Source organism: Zalophus californianus, chromosome 1 (assembly GCF_009762305.2).
Source record: "Zalophus californianus isolate mZalCal1 chromosome 1, mZalCal1.pri.v2, whole genome shotgun sequence".
Classification (NCBI taxonomy): Eukaryota; Metazoa; Chordata; class Mammalia; order Carnivora; family Otariidae; genus Zalophus; species Zalophus californianus.
Window position 1 is genome coordinate 138,392,288 of NC_045595.1, and position 25,178 is coordinate 138,417,465.

A 25,178-nucleotide genomic window follows, 5' to 3' on the forward strand; every position below is an offset into this window, starting at 1 on the left:
GTGTTTTGAAATACTTCTGAGTTTGGCTGGTAGAATAGAACATCGTGTTCTCAAAAATAGGAGTAGTGAAAAGAGTAATGTGTGGGCCACCCTTGGCTGGGCAGAGATCTGAGGCAAACAACGGGAGAATTCTGGGAAAAGCTTCCATTTAAAATTTGAGACCCGTGCTCTCCATCCTGAGGGCCAGTCCCTGTGTGCCCCGAGCACTGGCTGTATACTGAGTAAATAATACGCCTCACCATGTTTAGGGCATAGCAGATGCTGTAGTGAGTGATAAAACCTAACTTCATTTAAAAGCGTGACAGAGTTTACAGTTACATTTTGTCACCGTTTCTTCATCAATGTATCTTAAAAGAACAACTGACCTTCTGTGTGCCAATCGATAACTGACCTTCTGTGTGCCAATCGATAACTGACCTTCTGTGTGCCAGTCGATCTGTGTAAGATAAAAGGCTGACAACCATTGCTTCGACTCTTAAATACCTTAGCTTGTTCAAATTTCACACATGGTCTTGAATGTTTTGCCCCCAAGTGTACGCTTTAGGAATCAAATTGTGAATCTTTGTTACCTGCTCTACTTCCTGGGTTTTTTCAGTGTTTAAAATGAAAATGTGATTAATATGAAGACTTTTACTTGGATTAAAAACAGATAATCAAACACAGTGTGTGATGACAGAGTGGGAGAGAATGCCTAAGCGGGAGGAAGCTGGAAGACACTCAGAAGTTTTCATTGTCTCTAAGCTAACTGTGAGTCAACAGTGGTTTGTGTCTCCTAAAATGCCACTGCAGCCTTGGACCGCATGAAATAGGGTATGCCCTCTAGAACGGGGGGTGGGGGAGGTGGCGGAGATCCTGCTGGAAACCGGCAAGTCCAGAGGTGAGGTGGGCTTCAGGCCTAGTTTGAACAGGACTCGGCTCTGCTTCTCTGTTAGCACTACTTGCTCTGCCTTCTGTGTGTTGGCTTCAACCTTGGAAGTTTCACCCCGTGGTCATGAGATGTCTGCCTGCTGCAGCCCGGGCTCTAGGCCTCCTCTTACCACTCAGGGGGAAAGAGCCTGTTTGCTGTGTCCCCATGGCCTTGGGTTGCTGTGCATTCCCACACAGTCACTGAGGCCAGGAGGCCGGGACTGTGCTAACTGGCCTGTGCACTGGGGTCTCCTCTGGAATTGAGTCTGAAGACAGTCCCACGCCAATCTCATGGCAGCTCCATGGCGGAGAAGAGTGGTCCCTCAAAGGATATCTGGGTGCTGCTAGGAGGGGTGGTGAGAAGCCTTCTGCTGTTTGGGTGACCATGAACTCTCTTTCTACCTTCCTAACAGAGCTCCCCTAGAGTGTCGGCCTTTAGTCCTTGCTCTGTCTTCTGAGAGGGACATGACATTAGCCAGCTGGACTGTCTACACAGGAATGCTGTGAGGACCGGAGATGGTGTCCCACCGGGAATGGTTACGGGAATGAGACTCCACTGGAGAGGGCAGGAGGCAGGGTACACACGATGCTGGCCTTTAAGAATATAAAACCTGGTCAGAAGAGGGATAGCATCTCTCCTAAGTTCACAAGTGTATCTCAGGTCTGGTGGGATCTCTGGCACATAATAGGTGCACAGTGCATTTCGTGGATAGCAAGATTGAATCTGAAGGTAGGGAGTGTCCCTTTCTCCAAGGGCTTTCCATTAGACACTGGCCATTCTCTGTTGGAGAGTTTTATTAATTATTTATTAAATTAATTAATTAATTATTTTATTTTTTTATGTTGGGGAGTTTTAGGAAATCTAGCACCGATGAGGCTGCCTGCATGTCTCTGTGAAATTGAAACAAATGACTGGTAGAATGAGTCTTTTGGGGCCATTGTGGCTTAAGAAGTTTGTGAGTGCATAACAAGGCAGTGAGGTACAGTGGGATGGGGTGTCAGAGGTCTGCCAGTTATTAGATGTGTACCTCCAGAAAAATAACATACCCCTGCCTTCCGTTCCCTGATCTGGGAATTAAGAATGATAATCATTGTGCTGCCTGCCTCTCTTGTTTGCTTAGAGCAGATGGGTTGATAGATGCCAGCCTGTTTTGCAGACTGTAAAGTATGGTCCATTTATGATAGATTATTACAGCTGTTGTCTTCTTAACTAAAGAAAAATGAGACAGTGTAATGTGTCGTCCCCAGCACCATGTCAGCTACATGGTGTAAGCTCAGTATATGTTCTTCCTCCCAACTCTGCAGCCTCATCATCCCCAGGACTGGAAGGGCACTAATTTGTCCTCAGGCTTGGAAAGGAGCTAGATCCGGAACCTTGTGTAATGGTAATGGTTGACATTGAAATGAAATTGTGTACTATTATTACTTTTCATATTTGATTTGGCTCAAGGTAGCAAGAGGTGAAAGGAGGTAGAATTGGGAGACTGAAGAAGTCTCCATGCTTGAGCAATCCCTTAGAAGTTACAGTCTAGCTGTTCTGCTCTTGCTTTGTTTGATTAGATAATCACACCTTCTGCTCTAGGCGTCACCGGCCCAGTGGGAGTCAGGAAGGAAATTATTTCCCTCTGTTGATACTACTGTACAATTGTTGATGGTAGCCAAGGACTTTCATTTTTAATATTTCCTCTTTGGTCCTTAGAAGGATCAGGTATTAGTCTGTGCCGGAAGCAAAGCGATGGCCACTTCCGCCAGAGGTGAATGTCTTGGCTCCCTACAATTACTCGGTCAGGTGGTTTCTGGGCATGTGTGACCATCTGCTGAGCCAGCTTGCATTGCTTTTTATGTTATTGCTTCAAAAATACAAAAGGACTTGCTGAGTCTGAGCAGGAACCCATCCAGCCACCTAGGGCTCTGTGGCTGTTCTGTAACCCAGGGATGTCTTGGAGGAGATGTTTGCTATCCATGAAAGTTCAAGGTAGAGCTCTCTCTCTCTCTTTTGTTTCCTTCCTCCTAATTCCATATTCTCCTCTGACCTCAGCACAGTGGAACTGTCTCTGTTCTGTGTTGCTCAGGGCCGTGGGAGGTCAGAGGAATTCTCAGGTTCTCCTCAGATTCCTGTGTGGTAGGAGGGGTCTGATGCCTAATGGATGGGGCGCCCCATGAGTACTTGGTAGATTGCCGCCAAATATCTACCCCTGGTCCATAGACTGTGTGCTTGTGCTCTGCCCTGACCTACTGTTTGTCTGGAAGTTAGTAAACCTCAGGGTCTTTAGGACACCACCGTGAATGAGGCACAGTTCCTGACCTGGAGAAGCTTATAGTCTAGTTGGAGAGAAAGACATACACATAAGAAATACACATTAGAAAGAAAGATATTGTTTACAGCACACATTTATTAATCACCATATCTGTTTCAGGCCTCATAGTAGGTGCGTGGGAAATGGAAGTTAAGTTATTGTCTTGGATCTCATGGGGCTAACTTGAAAGGTTGGGAAAGTGGGAAGAGTTGGGAGTGTTGAGGAAGGTTTCCAGGAGGAGGGGATCCGATCTCAAAACCAGCGAGTGAGCCATGGAACCTTATAGCACAAGCTCAGAGTGCTGGCAGGGTATGCCTGTGCACGTCATCTGGCCCGCTAGAGCTGGACAGGTTCTGAGGGTAAATGTAGCCGATAGCACATTATGGCTGGGTAGGTAAGGACTCTCTCACCTTCCAGGTGTGGTTCCGTCTCCAGTTTATTTCCTGTCAACATGCTGTAGCCAAAAGTGTCATGTTGACTTAGAGCTGCACTGACATTATTTCCGTGGTCCTCTCTGTGTGGCCAGAGCATGCCTGGGTATGTGTCACCAAGTGGGAAAGTGTCTCTGCATTTGGGGGGGTGGGGTGGGGCAAGGGTTCCTCCCAAGAGTTCCTGATAGCTAATCTCTTGCGGTCTACTTCCTAGGCCTGAAAAATGATGGAGTTGGTAGGGACCAGGACTGGGCCTCCCCTGTGTGGCTGCTATCTTTTTTTTTTTTTTTTAAAGATTTTTATTTATTTATTTGACAGAGAGAGATACAGCGAGAGAGGGAACACAAGCAGGGGGACTGGGAGAGGGAGAAGCAGGCTTCCCGCCGAGCAGGGAGCCCGATGCGGGGCTCGATCCCAGGACCCTGGCTGGGATCGTGACTTGAGCCAAAGGCAGACGCTTAAGAACCGAGCCACTCAGGCTCCTGTGGCTGCTATCTTTGTTATCTATTGCTGCATAACAAACCCCAAACTTAACACTTAAAACAAAGAACATTTATAATCTCACACTGTCTGTGATTCGGGACCTGGCAGCCGCTTAGATGAGAGGCTCAGGGCCTCTCCTGAGGTTGCAGTCTAGGTGTTTGCTGGCCTGCAGTTTCATCTGAAGGCTCAGTGGGGGAGGACCCACCCCCAGGCTCTGGCAGGATTTATGTCCTCACGGGATGTTGGACTGAGGGCCTCAGTTCCTTGCTGACTGTTGACTGAAGGTGGCCCTCAGTTTTTTGCCATGAAGGCCTCACCATAGGGCAGCTAACAACATAGCAGCTGCCTTCTCCCCAAGCAAATGAGCACGAGAGAGTCCCCCAGATTCTTACAGCCTTTATGTAACCTGGTCCTGGAAGCGGCACACCTTTCCTCTCTGCCTCATTCTATTTGCTCAACCTACCAACTCACTAAATGCAACCCACACTCAAGGGGAGGGATTGCACAAGGGCATGAATACCAGGAGGTAGAGTTATAGGGGGCCATCTTAGGGACCGTCTACACAGATGCCCTAGGTTACATGGCATGTATGAAGGTGGGAGCATGAGTTACATGGAACCTGAAGAAACTCAGCACACTTCTGTGGACCAGCCTTACTTGAAGGCTTTTGGGAGAGAACTCCATTTAAAATCTGGATATAAGCATTGATCTATACCTGCACAGAATGCAAACGTGGCCTGGCTTTTCAGAGGAAGAACAGAAGTTTTCAATGACTGCTGTGTCCCCATGCCTCTACATTTTTACCCTCCCTAGCAGTTAGAGCTACTTTGACAGAAGTGCTTGGATGTTCTTGCTTGAGCTTTTGCTCTACAGGTGAGATACCAAGACCTAGAGAGGGGACAGACTGCTTTGGGGCCACAGAGCCGTCGGCAGCCATTGGGGGGCCCTCCAGAGTCTCCTTTGACCCTGGCCCCACTGCTTCTCCATCTTTCCACACTGTCTCTGCTTCAGAATCAGTCCATACCAGTTTTCAGCATGTTTTCTCTGCTTTTTACAGCTTCTAGCCTGTCCCAGAAACTGATTAGGGGAAAATAGGTTGAAATTTGGAGTCTTGAGCCTTCATGTTGTCCCTTTAGTTAAATTTCAGGGTCTCCATCTCCTGTTGGGTCGTGCTGTGTCCTGAAAAGTTGCATAAATCAGTGTTACTTGGCTCAGTGTGTCTCTGCAGTATGAATAACATATGTATTAAGAACAGTGGGCCGATACACAACATTGCTGTGGGACTGACAGGATCAGACGTAAAACCTCAGCCAGTACCTTCTGTCTGGCAGAAAGTTCTTTTCTAGAGCATCGGTTACCCCCCTTCCCCCCACCCCCACCAACCAAACTGTCTTTTATAAAACCAAGCCCATCAGTCCATTTTATAGAAGATGGCAGGTTCCCTTAGAGTCTTCTTTAACAATCCTAAAAAATTAATGGAAATGGAAGACTGAAAATTATGGTCAAGCTCATTAGGAGCCCTGCAGCCAAAAGAAGGAAAGCCTGCTTGGGTCAGTAAGACTGTCACTGGCCAGAATGTTAATACTACTCCCCCCGTTCCATGACCCCTTTTGACTCTCAATATATATATATATATATATATATTTTGTATTATTAGTGCTTTCAAAGTGTTGCTTGTCTCTTATTTAATTTTTACTGAAAGTCCATAACAGGAAATAGTTTTAATTGGGTGAAGGCAACAAGGTAGAACAGAATTTGGAATAAAAGGACTCTTCATGTATCAGTTGCCTGATCTTAACGGAAGTCACGTAATCATTTTTTTAAGTGGTCTCCATATTTGAAAAACGGGTGCAAAGAGCCGCTGCCTTGGGTTTTGTTGTGTTCACAAAGCAGCAGAATGTATACAGAGGGCCTGCCGAGTCCGGGACTTAGTACATAGTTGGTGCCCATGAAACATTAGCCTGTGCTCTCCGTAATAGTCTGTAAGTGCTGCAAATCACCCTCAGTTCTGCACTCTGTCGGGCTGTTTTCTCAATGCGCCCCCTTTGCCCTGTCCCCTTGGCTTGGACCAGACCCTCAGCATTTGCATGTGTTGTCCCAGAATAAGTAAAAGCCTTCACGTTTATAATTTTGCTTAATGACCCCCAAGACATAAATACAGACATCATAATATGCTCATATTTTCTGGTATTTGGGAATATAGTAGCTCTGAGAACAAAATACTCACACCCTGTGTTTCATGAGCAAGGCCTTGGGGCCACCAGGACTTGAAAAGTAAGTGTTGCTTTTCATGACAAGATTGTCTGGTCCAGAGAATGAGCTCCGCTTGGCCGCCATCAGCCACCTCTTCCTTTGTACGTGGAAGCTTCTCTGGGCCTGCCTAGCACTGACCCTCTTTGGCTCCTCTTTGGACTTCTATAGGATGACATCACCCCCCCCCCCCCCCGGCTTCAATGGCGACGGGCTTGAGTTATATCAGTTATTAAAAATGATCTAATATTTCCCTTTTAAATCTAGGGCCCTGGCTCGTTCTATGATTAAGCTAGTGATTTATTTATAATACGGTACGAGACGGCTGTAGCCACTCTATGATGTAATCTAAGAATGACATGAAAACAAAATAGGCTTTTACATAATGAAAGTGTTCCTGTAATACATTTTATAGCAAGGCTTTTTTTTTTTTTCCATTGAGAACGGAGAGAGAGTCTTTCCTTTCCTCCCACTCCTTCCTTATCTTCTTTTCCCATTTATGAGTCTTAAGGCCTTTAAGTCAATTAAAACACACACACATACACACACACACACACACACACACACACACGCTAGCTTTGGAAACACCACACAGACTTGGTTTGCTCTTCTAATCTTGTCTTGTCATCTTCTTTGCTCCTCTCCTGACGGCCGCCATGGTGTCATTATGGCTACCGCTCTGCCCAACTGCCTGTAGCCTCCCGTCAGAGCACAGCTGTCCTGACCCTTCCATTGCTCGTGCTGTTCCTACTACTGTTAACTCCTCCGTGATCTTGAATTTTCTCCTGCTAAAGTCAGATACACTGCACTGGGTTCCTACAGATGGCAGACTTCTTCAGGCCAGCTAGGATGCACCTCTTCTCCAAGCCTTCTCTGAAGCTTCTGTCTCCTACTTAGAAGCCCTTTCTCTGTCTTTCTTACAGAACTCCATGCAGTGGCAAGCTCCCCATCCCCATATCAAGGCACGTTCGCAGTGTATCAGAGTTAGAAGAGAAGTGACTTAGGGGAGTGGGGAAGGAGCCTCTGAAGTTCTGGTTCTGCCCTTGACACAGTCATGGGGAGGTCATGGTCCGTCTCTGAGTGTCCATTTTCCTCCTCTGAAGAATGAATGGTTTGCAGTTCATTTCATGTGGCTACGTGGGAGTATTGTTGGTAGTGGCTCCTTGAGGTGATGTGTGTTGAGAAGGATTCTGAAGTTATATCCTGATGGAGTAGGAAAGAATCCACGGTCGTGTAGCATTATCTGCTATGGCTGTGGTTGGGGAAGGGAGGGTGGAGGCATGCAAGAGGTCTAGACTTAGATGACTAGGCTAGATGACTTAGAGATCGCTTTCTCTTTTACCTTCTGGGATGCTTTGATTTGGTGACTCGAAGTGTCTTGCCCAAGGTCACACAGCTAACAGTGGCTAGAATCCAATCTCAGGTTTAGAGGTTGTTAAAAATGTATGTTCTAATCTCACATGCATCCATGCAGGCTGGCTGTGGGAGTTGAGAAGCTGGGATAAATAAGACTAGAGGGGCCATGGTTTATTGGAGGCACGAGACGCCCCCAAACCTGTATGCCCTTGAGGTAGGGTAGGGCCAGGAGATGCCTTTCACCTCTTTGTCTGATTTGCTTCCAAAGAGTTGTCATGTCCATACAGTTCTTATTTATGTCAGATATGGCATTTTAAGGTCAAAGTCAGAAAGTTAGGGGACTTTGCTGGGGTCTTCTTGGGCCGGGGCTGACAGAGTTCACCCATGGAATCTTTTGGATCCTCAGTGCCTCTCTCCCTGATCCCAGACAAAATGCTTAGCTCTCAGCAGAATGCTACATTGCTTGGACTCTAGGTCAGCTCCAAACAAAAAAAGGTCCTGGAACAGTGAGAGAGATAGAGGAGGGAAAGGAAGAGGGAAGTTTGGGATGGCTGATGACACTGGCAACAGGGATGAAAGAAGGAACTGGAAGTGGTTAGTGTGGAGAAGAGAGAAAGGGGATGGAGGAAGAAGGAGTAGAGTGGGACTCTGCCGTGGAAGGGGACACAGACTCACTCCTTGTGACCTCAGAAGGAGTTCTGGAAGCAGGGGGTGGAAGCAACAGAAAGACGTGTGAAGAAGGACTTTATGTTACGGGTAGACCCATAATATAAAGCAGTGGGATGTGCCATTTTGAGGGGTTATGACTTCACTACTATAGGTATGTAGGTGGAGGCTGAGACCGATGGGTCCTTTGTAGAGGGAATAAGCGGTTGGACTGGATGCCCATTAAGGTCCTCCCCGTCCCCAGAGTCTGGAATTTTCTGAAGGCATGTTTTATGTTCACTTAAATAATTCCATTTTAAAATGAAGACTTTATGGAGGAAAGTGATTCCTCCCTCCTCCATGGTCTTGGCACACATAAATGCTGACTTATCTTGGGCAATCTTTTGTTTCACTTAGCAGTATTGATGAAGGAAAGCAGGCTTTTGGAGGGTGTCTTAGTACTTTTTTGTATGGAGTGTATTTTTTGAGGATGATTTCTATGCTTTTCAAGGTATTTCCAGAGAATTCTGTTCTGTTGGCCTCCCTCAACCCTCCCTACCCCACCATCAATGGTTTGCTTTTTCTGTACTGAGTGCTTTGTTTATACATCCAGTGGAATGTTCGTGTCAGTTAGCTCTGCTATATAAGTAGATTTTCAGTCTTCCTTCTTTACTGGATTATAGAAGCTTCTTAAGAGCATGAATCCTGTCTTATTCCATAAGAGAGGACCTATGGTGCCTAGGGCAGTGGTTTGCAAATAGTAATGATGGCTCATTAACTTAACAACTCTTGAGCATCTGCTGTGTCCTAGACACCATTCCAGGTCCTGTGAACAAAATCAGACAAACCTTCTATTTGATGGAGATAGACCATATACAAATTAATGCGTGAATATATACCAGTGTGGTTGTAATCTACATTCAGAAGACAAATAAGACAGGTTAAGGGCACAGGGGTTGGGGAGGACACAGATTTAAATTCAAAGGTCTGAGAAGTTCTTCCTGATAAGGGTCCACAAGAGTGGGGACCTGAATGAAGTGAAGCAGTAAGCTGGAGCCAAGAGGAGGAAGAGTGTTTCAGGTTGAGAGAGAGAGAGCAATTGCAAAGGCCCTGAGGCCGAAGCCTGCTTGGTATTCTCTAGAATAATGAGGAGGCTAGTGTGGCTGGAGTAGAGTGCCTGAGCAGAAGAATGGAGGAGAGGAGCTCACCCATGCTCAGAAAAACCATTGCAACAACAAATACTTGTTAATAAGCACCTATTGAAGATTCTCAGAAAAAAAAAATGCCTTTGTGATGTAGAGAATCCACCGAAGTCTAACAAAAGGATGACAAAAGGTATTTCTGCTTTTCAGCTTTAGGATACAGGGGCAGAAGGTGGGACCTGAGACCTTAGCAGTGCGCAGCTCAGAACCAGTCCAGATGCGAAGGGTCCTGGTTTCCCTGGCGGAGGACTCTCCTTTTTGATTCTCTGCTCCAGTGGCAGGCGCACCTGCAGGGAGGTTGGGGCAGATGGGCAATTGCATGCCTAATCACCCATTCAGGCACCCACTTATTTGTTTTCCACATGCAAATATGGGTTTTTTGCGATGGATTTAATATATTTGTTGCTTCCTCATTTTATTTAAAACAAAACAAACGACCAACCATGTCAGTTGAGGGCAACAAATAGAAACATGAGTATTACGGTCTTGCTGTACGAGCTGGTTACACGGCTGAAAGTAATCCTAGGCAAATAAGTATTTTCTGTGCTCAATTATATTATTATTTTATATACTGTCATCATTACTGTCATCATTGTTAAACAAAAAAGGGTTTTAAAGAGGGAAGCGGTATTATTTTTCCTAAATCATTTTCTCACTATTTTAGGCTCCATATTTTTACCGTGTGGTTTCCACTTTCACTTTTTTAGTTTCTGAACTTCTGGACAATTGTTTAAAATTGTGGAATCTCCAAAGGCCATTGGCAGGTGGTGCCTGCAACTTCTTTAGCCTGGAAATAAACAAATAAACAAGCACAAAGTAGAAGTGTTTGCCCCTATCGATGTGCTATTATTATTTCTTGTGCAAGATCATGCAAAAAGTCACTTCCATTTATCTGAGAGCCTGTAGGTCCACAGCAATACCAGCTAGAGGGCTTTGGTGGGTGTTTGCTTTGATTTCCAGTGACATTTCAGTAGGATGTCCAAATTCTTAGATACTTTGGCACACTCAGGGAAACTGAGGTCTGGAGAGGTAAAATGACTTATTCAAGGTCTCAGTGAATGAGAGGTAGACTTGAACAGCTGATACTTTGGCAGATGGCTGCCCCTGGGGCCTGGGGTGACGAAGATAGTGCTGGAACCCACCGAAGATGTCATCTCAAGGTGAGGTCTGTGTGTAAATGGTGTCAACGTGTCTCATTTCCCTCTCATAACCTAACTTAAAAATCCTTTTGATATCAAGTCTTAAGCAGAGAAGCAGCGGTGGGGAATGTGGGTGGAAACTGCTTGCAGCTTGCCTGACAAGGCTGTGGACTGTGTAAGAGTGAGTATGTATATACGTGTGTGTGTGTGTGTGTGTGTGTGTGTATGTGTGTGTGTGCCCGCTCATGAGAGCCTGGGGCGCAGACGGCCATGCTCGGAGGGAGAGGGCAGACCACTGGGCAGTAGGACTTCATAATTAGGCACAGAATTTCTGAGCCAGAAGGAAGGCTAAAGCTTACTGAATTTGACTGCTTTATTTTGTAAAAAAGGAAGCTGATGTCCGGAGTGGTTGAGAGCCTTGCCCCAAATCATTCAACTTTAATTGAGTACTTAGAATATCAAAGCAGCAGCATCCTTTGATAGAAACTTTTATTTGGAGAAGTACCAGGCATCACTATCAAATTGTATTTACTATTAGCCAGTGGGGCTGCTCCTATGAGATGGAGCGTCTGCACACTTTGGGGTTCTTTCTTGAGGTATGGTTTTGGCAGGAGAACGTCAGGGGCTGCAAGGGCTCCAAATGCAGGCCTTCTCTATTCTTGCAGACCTCACAGATACCTAATCAGACATCAGATGGACGCTTAGTTCACTGACTTCCCCAATGACAAACTTACAAATGATTCTCTGAAAAAATTAAGGTTGGAGAGCAAGACCAGTTAAGTAACATTTTGTGGATCTTTTATATATTCTTAAATGTAGGACCCTTTCGCTTCTATCCTTAATTTTTTAAAAAAGATTTATTTATGAGAGAGAGGGAGCGCCAGAGAGTGCATGAGCATGAGTGGGAGGGGCAGAGGGAGAGGGAGAGAGAATCTCAAGCAGACTCTGGGTTGAGCACAGCGCTGGACGCAGGGCTTGATCTCAGGACCCTGAGATCATGACCCGAGATGAAATCTAGAGTCAGATGCTTAACGGACTGCGCCACCCAGGTGCCCCATCCCTTTCACTTTTAAACGTAAAACATTGGGATGCTGGATTTATGGGGTATGGATGCAGAGTCCAAGGTGGTATTTGTGGTGGTGGCCTGAGAGCAGGAAGATCCCTATGTATGAAAAGGGAAGCTTGTCAGGAACGTACTGAGAAAGGGTTCACGTTGTGTGTAGTGGCTCTGAGAATGATAAATGGCCCTGGGGACAGCCTTGACACCAAAGGCCTCTAGGAGCAGAGAGTGGTGAGCAAGGAAAGGACCGTTGAAATAGCACTAATTGAACCTCCCGTGCTCGTTGTCAGTGCAGGGGTAGCTCTCCACAGCTGTTTATAGGGAAGTACGTGCCGCCCGTTTGCTCCCCACGGTGTGCTGGACAATCCCAGACGCTAGCGGCAGCCTCCGTGCCCATGTCAGACACAGCGTGATAGGGTTTGGGTCTCTCGACTTACTCCCCATGTTTCTCTCTTCTCCCCTACCAACCCCCCCCCTTGGAAGAAAAATCCTCAGAATTGTTTATTTATGTTGATTTCTTTGTGTTTTGTAACTAACTTGGTTCTTGTTCCTCTCTGAAACTAATTCCCTTTATATGCGACCACGTTGTCATATACTTGAGTTCTCTTTGGCCCCGAGTTTTTTTTTTCTTTTACTTAAAAAAATGTTTTACCCTTTTCTCCTCGGACCTCCAGCTTTCTTGTCTACACGGACAAATGATTTTTGAAGAATCTTTAGGGAGTTATTGACTGTGTTAGAACTACTACTATAGAAGCAATTCTGATGACAGAATCCCACATTTAACTTGCTTTTCCAGAAATAATTTATTTTTACTTTAGCTTCAAGGAGTAGCAGTGGGGAAGAGGGCATTCTGAAAATAAGAAAAACATGCCAAGTGAGTAGCTGATTTCTAGCTAGGCACATGGAAAAAAGGTTTTATTTCAGTGACCTCTCTGCTCATTGGAAAACTCTGGGCTGGTGGATTTCATGATCCTGAGACTCTGGGCACTCTCGAGTTACAGTGAGTGATGAGGGCAAATCGCAGGGTAGAGGATGCTCTTATTGGGCTCCTGGCTGTATGGAGACATGCTGTACTTTGGCATTAAGACACATCATTTCTTCTAGTTGGGTAAGGTTGAAGGAATAGCTCCACCAAATCCCTAAATATGTGGGGCACGTGCAGAGTGCAGGGCTGGTAGAGAGTCATCCTTAACATGGGTTAAGTTTTAGTGTGGCCACTGGCCAAACTTGGTGATTCCTACTGGATTTGTCCAACTTGTAGACACAGGCCTGTTTCTCGTTCCGCCCCTCCCCCAGCCCCGAGTTGATGGAGTCTTTATTCAGTTCTTTTTGAGTTCAGGGCTATGTGGTATTATTAAGAATAACACACTTGATAAGGAAGATGGGATTGCTGAACTCTGACCCCAGCTCTGCCACAACCACCTGTGGAACTACTCACAAACATTTCATTTACTCAACAAATGTTTGTTTATTTTAAAGATTTTATTTATTTATCTGACAGAGAGAGACACAGCGAGAGAGGGAACACAAACAGGGGGAGTGGGAGAGGGAGAAGCAGACTTCCCGCAGAGCAGGGAGCCCGATGTGGGGCTCGATCCCAGGACCCTGGGATCATGACCTGAGCCCAAGGCAGATGCTTAACCAACTGAGCCAGCCCCTACTCAACAAATATTTAAATGAGCACTTTTTACGCATCAGGTACCAGAGATACAAAAATGTCTAAGACATGGTTCTTACCTTCACTACTTTCAGTCGGGGGTAGAGAGCTAAGTACACAAATAGAACATGCAGTGACTTCTCCTTTTGGGTCTCCCTTTTACATATCTAAGAGCCAGAACTGGATTAGATGATGGCCCCAAGGTCCCTTCTGAGGCTAACATGCCATTATCTGTGCACGATTCAGCAAATAGCCAAAAATCACTTGTTTAACGGAAAATTGGCAAACAGTTCCCCTTTCTCCCCAGTTTATAGGGGGTGATGTTGAAGATGAATGAGGCAGTATCGACAAAGTGCTTTAATAAGCAAGTTGCAGAAAAGACGTGATATAGGTTTGAGGCATTATTATTAATGGAAAAATGAAAACAAGGGCTGATGTTTTTAGAGAGAGAACAGATGGTTCTTTTGTTTAGAATTTGAGTATAAAGGGGAGAAAAAAAGGAGATACTTGCCATATTGTTTAGGCCCTGAATGTGAGTGACTTTAAAATGCCAAAACAATCTGGTTAGGAAAGTCCCATGGATTCAAAATAGCTCCTACACTGATCAAACTATAATTAATTTAACAAAAAAATGACAGTAAGAAAAATCCTAATAAGAAATGCCACGGTGACAATTGACACAACCTAACAAAAAACTACCGTTTTTGCGTCAGCTCTAGAAACTTAATTTTTCCTGTGCTCAGGAGTTCTACCACAGAGGAACAAATTAGTGGGAACTGATTTAAAACAGTGTTTCTTACTCAAGTCATTCCCCCCCCTCCCCACCCCGCCGAGTTATTTCAGTGTTCCGTGACTCATAAAGGAAATCTTCAGGATTCACAAGAAATTGGCAGTCCTCCCCCACCTTTGCTGTTGGATACTGATAGAGTGGTGGGAGCTGGGGCAGTTGACTGAGAGAGCAAACCTCAAAGGCCTTGGGGGACATGGCAGAGGGCAGGAGCTGGGAAGGACCTTCTTCTCAAAGAGAAGACTTTGAAATGGTTTCTTTCTCTTTCTTTTACTTTCTTAGGATCTGTCTGTGCAATATATGGTTAATTAATGTCTCCTTTTGGCAGCATGCTTGCCCTCCGATGGCCTATCACTTGTGAGGTGACAGAAGATGTGGACTTTGAGAAGGAGCTCCTGGGCCACCAACCTGGGGGCATTTAGTAAGATGTGCTAGATCTTTCTTCCAGGTGCCCTCTCACCTGTGGTGTGAGTGGGCCTCAATTTCCCCACTGTGGAAGAAGGAGGTTCCTAGAGTGTTCATTCTGAGACTAATCTGAATTCAGGTCCACATGCTCTCGTACTCGGCCGTAGGAAGGCTGGGGATGGCTTTTCATTTGGGAGTGTTTAAAATAAACATACCTCCTCAAGACAACAAGAATGAAAAGTCTCCTTTGCCGAGGTAGGAATCCTTTGTCCACGATCTGAGCCACTTGCCGAGGTGGTGCCTCAGTCCACTGCCTTGGATGGCAAGGTGGCATGGCTGGGTGTGGTCAGCGCCTTCACAGACCCAGAGGACCAGGGTGGGCTAGGGTAAGAAGGACCATCTCGTCGTGTGGAGTTCTGGGTGTCAGCCTACTTCTGCTTCTACCCCTGTGTGACCTCCTTGAAGTTTCTCCACGTCTGATTGGCTGGTTGGTCTGTGAGTTATCAATGGGATGAGAAGACATTTTTCCTCTGCCTTCAAGCTCAGGCTTTGCTCAGAAGAGTCCCAGGGGCCCTTTCATGGTGCGTCGCACGTGCTTCTCTCGGATGCCTCTTTCTTCCGACCTTGTGTCTGAGTCAGAAGAATACTTATTAGTTGTAGAGGTGCTCCTTTCCATGCCTTTCTGATAACCCACCCGTCTCCTCCGAGTCACTTCCTCTCACAGCTCCAGGTGCCCACACCTCTCTTTAGACCTGACATCACCGCATGCTGCTTATTCGGTATTACGTGTTTGTTTTCCGCCCTGGTCTGTGAAACCAGCCATGTCCGGTGCATTTCTGAAGCCTCAGTGTGGCCCTCGGCACCTGGTATATAGTAAATTTTCAATAAATGTCAGTTAAATGAATGAGTGGTGGATGATGATCCTGGGTTTCCTCACCAGGTTGTCAGTTTCTTGAGGACACGGACTATGTCTAATGATTTTCCTTTTGTCCACAGGGTGCCCAGCCTAGGGCTTTGAGCACAGTATGTAGTCACCTGCTGTTTGTCGAACGGCATGACGAGAGGTGGTGATGGGTCCAGAGCAGGGAAGGCACATGTAGAAATAAATCCTGTAGCTTGGTCATGGGCTGAGAGAGGTCGTAGAGCATTTGTGGGTCTCTGATGGAGCACTATGGAGGCTGGGGAGGGTGATGGCTTTTCCTTATTCCCTGTCACACCGGGTCCCCTGGGCTGGCTGTGCTAGTGACGATGGGTCTCATCCTTGGTCTGGTGTTAGTTTTTTTTTTTTTTTTCTTCTTCTTTGCCTTCATCCTTCAAGGCTTGAATTAGGGTAAATTGTTTGCATAATTCTACCTCATGTGATTTTCAACATTTTGTGGGTGGGGCTGGTGTTTTCTCATAATTGTGTTCCCCACGGGTCCTGGCACAGAGCTGTCCACGGAGATGCTTAGTAAATGTTTGCAGACTTGAATTTCATCCCACTGACTTTGCTCTCCAACTGCCTTTCATCTCCTCTCAGGAGCCAGCTTGTATGATAATGCCACCCATACAATGAAGGCTGCAGAGTTAACTTAATAATCAAATAACAAACCATGCTTCCTTCTCCACATTTTTTGTAGATCAAAATAACTTTGTTTTTGGGTGTGCCCTGCTTTTAAAAAAACAGTGGCAAATATATTGTGTTACCCTTACTGTTGCCCTTTGCTTATGAAATCTTAATATGTTAGGAAAAGAAAAAGATTTGTTTCCTTTTTTATTTATTTGAGAGAGAGAGAGAGTGTGAGGGGAGGGGCAGAAGGAGAGGGAGAATCTCAAGCAGACTCCTCGCTGAGCGTGGAGCCTGACATGGGGCTTGATACCACGACCCTGAGATCACGACCTGAGCTGAAATCAAGAGTTGGTTGCTTAACTGACTAAGCCACCCAGGTGCTCCAAGATTTCTGCTTTGTGACTGTAATTGATGAACTGTATAGTCAGTTTAACGTTTTATTTCTTGACAGATACCATAAAGCAGTGTGACGTGATGTGAGGATTTTCAGATGGAGAAATGAGTTAGAATATCCTTGGGTATTCTATCTGCTTCTTAATTGTTTTGTTATCTTGAGTAAGATTCTTTATTCCTCATTATTTCTTTATCTCTAAAAGGAGATTATTGAAAAAGGCAATTTCCACAACTTTTTTTTCCCCTGTTGGCATTAAATCCATGGAACTTGAGAGCTTTGGGAACAGAAACATCTATTTATTTTTCTGCCCTTTTAAGTGGGAAGGATGACCCCTAAGCCTCTGTAACCATCAGCTTCAGTAATGTTCAGAAGCCCCTGGGAAGCAGACACCCTGCAATTCAGCGCACTCACTTGGGATTAACGTCCTCTGCCCCTTCTCATATCCCAGGCTCAGGTTTTGATATTTAATTATAGGGGATTCTTCCCCTCTTGCACTAAATATCTTGTTCAAAGTCACTAATCCATTTAGTGAGTTAACAATTTATTGACATCGCATACCTCTTTCATTTTACCGTCTCAGATGAGAGGTTATGGGGCCTCAGCCTGGTTTGCTAGAGATTAGTGAACCAAGGCCTAGAGAGGGGACTCTGGTTGTCTCAGGTCACCCACATGAACCAGAACAAGCACTATATTCAGCCGTAAAGGCCCGACAGGAAGGTCTCTGACCTTCAGAAATCAGAGAGGCGTGTCAGCGTGGAGTGCAGTCTTGAGTGTGCTTCACTTGACCTGCCTGTGAAATGGGGTAATGATCTCTTTTTTGTCTGAAATCAGTGGGCTGTCCAGATGATCTCTGGAGAACTTCTCCTGCCCTGGGATCTATGATTCTGTGAGCACAACCCACACCCAAGATACTAGTTGCCAAGTACTTTGATGGGGAAAAAAGGGTTAAGGCTGATGTTTAGAGTACAGCCCCTTTGTTAGGAGCTCAATGCCTTTGAAAACTTAAGGAATTGTTTTATGTATTAGGCAAGGAAGTTGCGTATGTGCATATCAGTAAGATGCGGAGTAACTATGCACATATGCAAAGTACTTTACAATTTATTACCTTTTTTGCTGTAGACTAGCGAAACTGGTTTGTCATTTGTGCCTTTTTATCTTTGTGGACATTGAACCAGGGTGAGAAATAAAATGATACCGTCAGTGTCAGTCTGAGGACACGGTAAAGCCGCAGACAGCTGAAGCTTTTCCTAGAGCTTAGGAGCTGCAGAGGAGTTTAGAATCTTCTAGGTCAGTGGTTTGCAAGTGGGGCCACCTACCAACATCTCCAGAGGAACTAAAAAAAAACAAAACAAAACACACACGCGCGCGCACACACACACACAACAACAACAAAAACCTCCCTCCCTCAGCTTTTCACCTGATGTCGCAGCGTCTGTGGGTGGGGCCTTGAGCTTTAGTCTTATTTTAAAGTAAGTTCCTGGGAGAGCCACTGATCTGGTCTTGATTTTTGACCTGTGTCTTTGCTGGCCTCTTGATTACCATCTTACTCCGTGGACAGCCCTGGCACTGCGGGGCCGTCCCTCCCCGGCCGCCCCAGTGAAAACTGCTGGAGGGCAGAGGCACTGGAGACTCAACGGAAACAGCTCAGATGTTCTGGGAGGCCCTGAAATAAATGTTGAGTAAAGGAAGAGAAGGAGTTAACATTATTTACATGGGGATGTGCCTTCTTTTTATGCTTCTAAGAACATTTAAAAATGATAGCAAGGAATATATTTCATTGCTTTAATTGCCCAAGGTCTTTTTAAAGTATGTGCAATAAAATACCATTTAAGCTAACTGACCTTTATATTTTAATGCTTTTTGGAAGGGAACAATACCTAGTATTCAGCTGCAGTGTGTATGTGTGTGTGTATATATATATATATATATATATATATATATGTACACACATACACACACACACACACACACACACACACATATTCAGTCACCAGAGACTGTTTTGGAATCAGAGGGCTGAGAGTTTTGCTACCTTCACAGATATTTTACCTCTTTCTCTTTAAGCATCAAGTTCCATTTGGTTGATGGTTCTTGACCTCATAATGTCTAACCTTCGTATCTTTTTATTTTTCCTCTCTAAAGTTATCCAGGAAGGAAACTTCAAGGGTCATGAATTTTTCCTTCTGCTGGGAAGTTCAGGTGTGTGGCGCAAGACAGCACACGTGACCTGATCCATATTTTGACAAAAAAAGGGCTCCCTGCCCCTCCTCGCTCACCAATTTGGTGATACTTAACTTCAAAGGCCGCTGCTGATAGATTTTTAAAAATTGATGCTAGCTATTAGCTTGTTAGATACAGCTCATCCTCTAACTCTAAACTTGCTCTTTCTAGAAGAGATATAGTACTCGGATTGCAAACGCGAACTGGAATTTCAGAGGCTTGCATTGACCTACAAATCTTGTAATTGTAGCCCTGGTTACATATCCACGGTGGCCTTAGATATGTTTGGTGTTGTTCATCCCCAGGAGTTTCAGGAAAAGAAATTACAGAATCCTTTCCTGTGTTAAGAAATTAAAATATACAAATTTCTTTGTGTCGCCATGAAATACATGGGCATGCCACTATTATATGGAATATATCTTGGGATTAATTAATTTATTATTTTCAAATCCTGCTGAAAAATTGAGCTAATTTTTCCTGACTGTATTTTTTCCTTCTCTTTCTCGGTGGTTATTTTTTCTTTAAGTTTTTTTGCAAATGATTTCAAATGTGAATAAGTTGCAAGAATAGAAAGAGTCCAGATAATACTCCTATGCTTTCATTGGTTTCATCTGTTGTTAACATTTCATATTATTTACATTTTCCCTCTTCCCTTCTCTCTCTTTATTATATATCATATACTCTATATTATATATTACATATATGATTATTTTCTACAGTATTTGAGACTAAGCCACATGCATCATGATACATCACCCTAAGTACAGTGTGTTTTCCTAATGATAAGGGTTGTCTCTTCATGTTCACACTATAGTTATCCTGTTCAGTACACCGACTCTGATTTGGTATTTTAATGTCTCTACTTCTCTGTTGTCACTGTGTCCAGTTGACAGCATTTCCCCCTCTAGGACAGAGTCCAGCCCGGGATCAAGTAGTGTATTTAGTTGTCATGACTCTTTTGTCTCTTTCACTCTGGAACATTACCACAGCCTTTCTTTGTCTTTGATGGCATTGATAGTTTTGAGGCAATACGGTGCTCCTTTCTTTTCAGTCCTCTCATACTCCTCGTTTGCGTTAGTCAGTTGTTTCTTCGTGTTTAGATTCAGTTGTGTATTCCCTGCTAGAATATTGCATAGATTAATTCTCCTCAGGGATTAATTACATCGGGAGCCTTACGATGATGATGATCACCTGGTCAAAGTGTTGTTCGGTTTTTCCACTTTAGAGTTACTATTTTTCCCTTGCAGTTATGAAGCAACCCATGAGATGCTTTATTCTTGGTCGTCATCAAACATTTCCCCTAACTTCTTGCCTAAAGCAGTCTTTTCTGGTTGGCTGCAGAATTATGCTGTCCTGTCTTCAGCACTGCCTTTACTGCCATCGTGAACATTCTAGTATATGTGCTGCTGAAGGGAGCCTCCCAGAGTTCCGCATTCTGCTCTAAGCAAGAGCCCCTCCCCTCTCTCTCTCTCCCCGTTTCTAATATAGGGATGGACTTCCCGACTTCTGTTTCCATCTTGTATAATTTATTAGTGCTATGTAATTATTTTGATGCTTAGATTGCCCCAGATTTGTCCTGTGAGGGCCTCTTTAATCTGGCTTCTGTGTCTCTGTGGCTTGTTCCTGTCTTTGTTGTTGTTGTTAGCACTTATTTACCTGCTAGGATAAAAAGAGGTTCTGGTTTCATCTTGCATCATCTCTGCCTGAGCTCCAAAATCAACCATTTCTTCAGTATGTCCTGGTTCTTTTTAGTGGAGAATGGGATTAGGGACCAAGATTTGGGTGCTAGGTGTGCTCATGGCTATGGTGGTGCCTTTGGTCATAGGCCCCTTCGATGGCCAGAGCCAGGAAATTATACACATAAAAGTATCTACATGCATATATATATATATATGTTTATATCATCTATATATATATATACATAGACCTGTAGCTATAGGGATGAAAAAATATATGAATACACAAATAATAATAACAATGTTTTTTTGCTCGTACCACTATACAAAACAAGCCTGCTAAAAACAGTTCGGGATTTGCTTGTGATCCGCCCTCCCCCAAGTTTAATCCTGCCTAAGACTGAGGGTTTATTGTCAAATACTGTGTTTGGGAATTGTGGTTGGTTTTTTTTGGTTTTGTTTTGTTTTGTTTTGTTTTGAGAGAGAGAGCAGTGTCGTGGGGAGAGGCAGCCGCAGAGGGAGAGAGAGAATCTTGAGCAGGTTCCATGCCTGGCACGGAGTCCGGCTGGGCCTCGGTCTCTGTACCCTGAGATCATGACCTGAGCCAGAATCAAGAGTCGGATGCTTAACCGACTGAACCGCCCGGGTGCCCCAAGGAATTGTCGTTTTTTTTTTTTTTTCCTTTATAGACCTTCCCCCCAATCCCCTAGTGTCATTATGTTGTTCATTTAAAGTATATTTGGGTTTAATTCTTTTAGTTTGCTTTCAGTTTTAGCTTTCCTCCTTCCCACCCTTGCCTTGTTGATTTAATTTTATTTTTTGAATATGTAAAACATTAACATGCTTCCAAATGTCAAAACTAAACAAAAATATATACCCAGAGACGTGCTACTCCCTCCAACATTCCTTCCACCCTGATACTCCCTCTGCCTCTTGTAGGGAACCAGCCTTTTTGTTTTCTTTGTGTTATCTTTCCTGTATTTCTTTTAAACCTGATTTATGTGTGTTTTCATACTTTCTTTTCCTTATACGAAAGGTAACATACTATAAAAATAAGCCTTTTTGTACTTTTTAAAAATTCTTTTCTTCTGTTTCCTTCCCTCCTCGCACTCCCTTCCTTCTCCATCTCTCCTCTTTTCTCTCCTCCTTTCTTCAGTCTTTCTGCAGTTCATTCCTTCCTCCATTTCTCTCTGTCTCTCTCATACAGCTGATCTCTGCTTGGACAGTTGAGGGTTTTCCTGCAGTGGATAATATTATTCATATTTATTTTCATACCAGTGGAGATTTATCTTCAGGCCGTATTCTTGGAAGTGGGAATGCTGGGTCAAGGACGAATATTGAGTTAGGTGTAGGCAGTGCCAAATTCCTCTCTGGGGGGTGTCTCACTAGACCCCTCAACCATGGCATATTGTCAGGGTTTTGACTTGTTGCCAGTGTGATGGGTGAGAAATGATATTTTGATGTACTTTTAATTCGCATATATCCTATTATGAATGAAGTTGAACGTTTTTTCATGTGTTCAAGGACCATATTTGTTAGTTTTATAAATTTCATTTCGTGAATTGTCTGTTCATATATTTTGCCCATGTTTTTCGATTGGATTGTGGTCTTTTTTCCCCTCAAAAATGTCTTTGTAAATTAGCTCTTAATATTATAAGTATTTGCCCCAATTTGTTATTTGTCTTTTGACTTTGCTTATGGTGCTTTTTTTTTTTCGTAATGCGTAAGTTTATACATTTATATAGATGAATTTGTGTGGAACTTTCTCTTCCATTGCTCAGGTTTTTGATCATGGTTAGAAAGCATTTCCCAACAGCTATGTTCACTTGTGTTATTTTCCAGTGCCTGTATAATTTCATTTTTCACATTTAGATGTCTGATTCATTTGTAGGTTATTCTTATGTATGATGTGATGATGAATGGATCTAATTTTGTCCGTATCCAAACGGCTATCTACATGTCCCAACACCATTTAGCGAGAAAATTCTTTGTCTCTGTGATTTGAGCTTGGTGGTTACTCTTTAACGCACACCACGCCTCGATGTGAAGGGGACTGAACGGTGGTGACCAGTGGAACAAGGTGATCAGAGGAGAATGGGGAACCCAAAGCTGTTGACTTTCAACTCAGAACTCAGTTTCTCTTTTACAAGTCAGCCTCTCCCGTCCATTTCTCTTACCGATAAATGGATTAGCATATTCAACAGGAAAAGTATTTAAAACAAAAGAGGAGTTTAGGGATTGTCTGTGCTTTCCCTCCTGTCAGCAGTACCCATAACCACTCCCCTTCCCTGAAATAGACTATGAGAACTTGGCGGCATACGTTTTTGGGAGCACCTGTGACTCTGTGTCTGCTGTCCGTAGCACCTGGTCACATGCTGATTACTCACAGTGCCCTCTTCTGCCACCTGCCCGGTTCAGGGTGCCTCTGTGGGAAGCCTGTAGCCACACGGGGTGAGCAGTGGACTCTGGAGGTTTTGGGGTTTGGGAGGGCCTGGCTTTACAGATCCATAATTCTCTGGCAAGTTGGGACATATACCAAAGTCTCTGTCTCCTAGATTTTGGGGAGTGAAGAATTCCAAATAAATTTTCATACCTTCAAAAGTCAGTACTTAAAAGTTTGTTAATTTTTATTGAAAGCATAATGAACCTTCCTGTCTTTTTTAATAGAACTCACCTCATGGTAATTTAATATTGTTGGCACAGCCATTATTGTGTATTTTGCAAGCTTAGTTTTGGTAAATGTTGGTTTCCTATGATCTGTTGATAGGTATTCCACAAGAAGGGGGATTTTGTGGTCAAACACGTTTGGGAGATGTTGGCTTAAACAAATTTAGACATGTTTCTTTGCTGTAGAACTTCTCAGAACTCACAGAATGAATTTGTCAAATTTATTTGATCAGGAACCAAAATTTACCCCCACCCCTCCACCCCTTAGCAGCCTTGATAGTTTGACCTGCACAGTCAAGTTCATTAGGGCTGCAAGGGTGTCCTCTGATACCAGCATTCCACATCTACTTTTTGTTTTTATGGTCTCCTCCTAAAGTCTTCCAAAGTTAAGCTGTTTTTTGTTTTTTTTTTTAAAGATTTTATTTATTTGACAGAGAGAGACACAGCCAGAGAGGGAACACAAGCAGGGGGAGTGGGAGAGGGAGAAGCAGGCTCCCCACGGAGCAGGGAGCCCGATGCGGGGCTCGATCCCAGGACCCTGGGATCCTGACCTGAGCCGAAGGCAGACGCTTAACGACTGAGCCACCCAGGCGCCCCAAAAGTTAAGCTGTTTGAAAGCAGGGACTGACTGTTGCCATTTTATTCCTTCCTTGGCAGTACAAATACCTGCTGCAGTACCTGGCATGTAGTAGGTGCTCATTAAGTATTTCTGAGCTTGAAGTTGTCAGCTCTCACTTAGCTTGTTGCAGTGTTTCTGGTTTGGTTTCCCCTTCCAAATGTATGTTTTTAGTAGCAGTTTCTAAACAAGTCAAATGAACGTATTTGCAAAGGATTATGTCTGTAACGTTTCTGGCCTTTCTAGAGGTATAAAGCTTAGCCATGGACCTTTATTAATGATTTAGCTATTGCTGCTTGTCCCCAGGAATAGGTACATAGAATTGCCCCTCAGACAGGCAGCTCGTGCACAAGCCAATGCCTGTGGCTGAGAGGTCTGCCCTTCTGCTTTTCCAGTTTAAGAGCCAGACCAAACGGCTGCTGGTTTTCTCTGCTCCATGCATCTTCTGTGTTTGAATAGCTTTTCTGATCAGCAGCCACTGTGATCTCCTCTGGTTTCAGCTGCTCCTCAAGGTGACCTCCTGTCTCCCAGAGCTCATCCAGTCTTCCTCTACCCAATCAGGATCCCACAAAGGATCCATATTTTAGGTTAGTTAGTATCAACCAAACATGTGTGTGACACACACACACACACACACACACACACACACACACACATGGATTTTGGGAAGTGAGAGACTAGGGTGTCTAGTATCTAGGCTTAGCACAGGAGCTCTTTGTGAACACAGAATTCTGAAGTGATTAGTGTGCTTTATTTATTTTCAACATTTTATCGGTGGGGCTCTCTTTGAATATACAAGTAACTAATTTTCATTGTAGACAATTGGGAAAATAAAGAAAGTATAAGGAACAAAATCTAGATTGCCTGGAATCCTATTGCCCCAATGTACATTATAGTGAATAGTGTTCCATTGTGTGTGTGTACATCACAGCCTGCTATTCTGGGGCTTGCTTTTTAAACCAATTCTCCATTGTTAATTATGTCCTGTACTTTTGACATCACAATTAATATTTATAATATTTATGTATTGCAACACGGAACCATTAACCTTTTACTTTGTGCCTACAAGGCCAATGATTGTGTGACAGGAGTCAGTGATTGTATCTTCATTCACCCTTGTACTTCCAGGGTCTTGCTCAGGGCCAACTGTGCACATGTTTTTGGCTCAGTAGATGCCTGATGAATTTAGGCGACTAGGCATTAAACTGGAATTGGATCTGCCCACCTGTTCTTAAGAAATTCAACTCTCCAAATGATGTATTCCAAAACTACAAAAGAAGGTGACAGCCAAAGCAGATGAAGCCGCCCTTATAAGGGTAGGAAGAATTCAGTAAGACCCTACCAGCTCAGTAGGTGTTGCCCCTTGGTGATTTGGAAGTCTCTACCAGTTATGAGACAGGGCTTCCCTTGATTGTATGGTTGGCACAGTTGGTATCCG

General features: G+C 44.1%; 1 protein-coding gene across 15 annotated transcripts in view; it reads left to right on the forward strand.

Moving 5' to 3' along the window:
* The window catches only part of LOC113918675 (LIM domain containing preferred translocation partner in lipoma), a 667,221-nt gene that overhangs the window by 68,745 nt on the left and 573,298 nt on the right, over positions 1-25,178 (forward strand). The window lies entirely within an intron of this gene.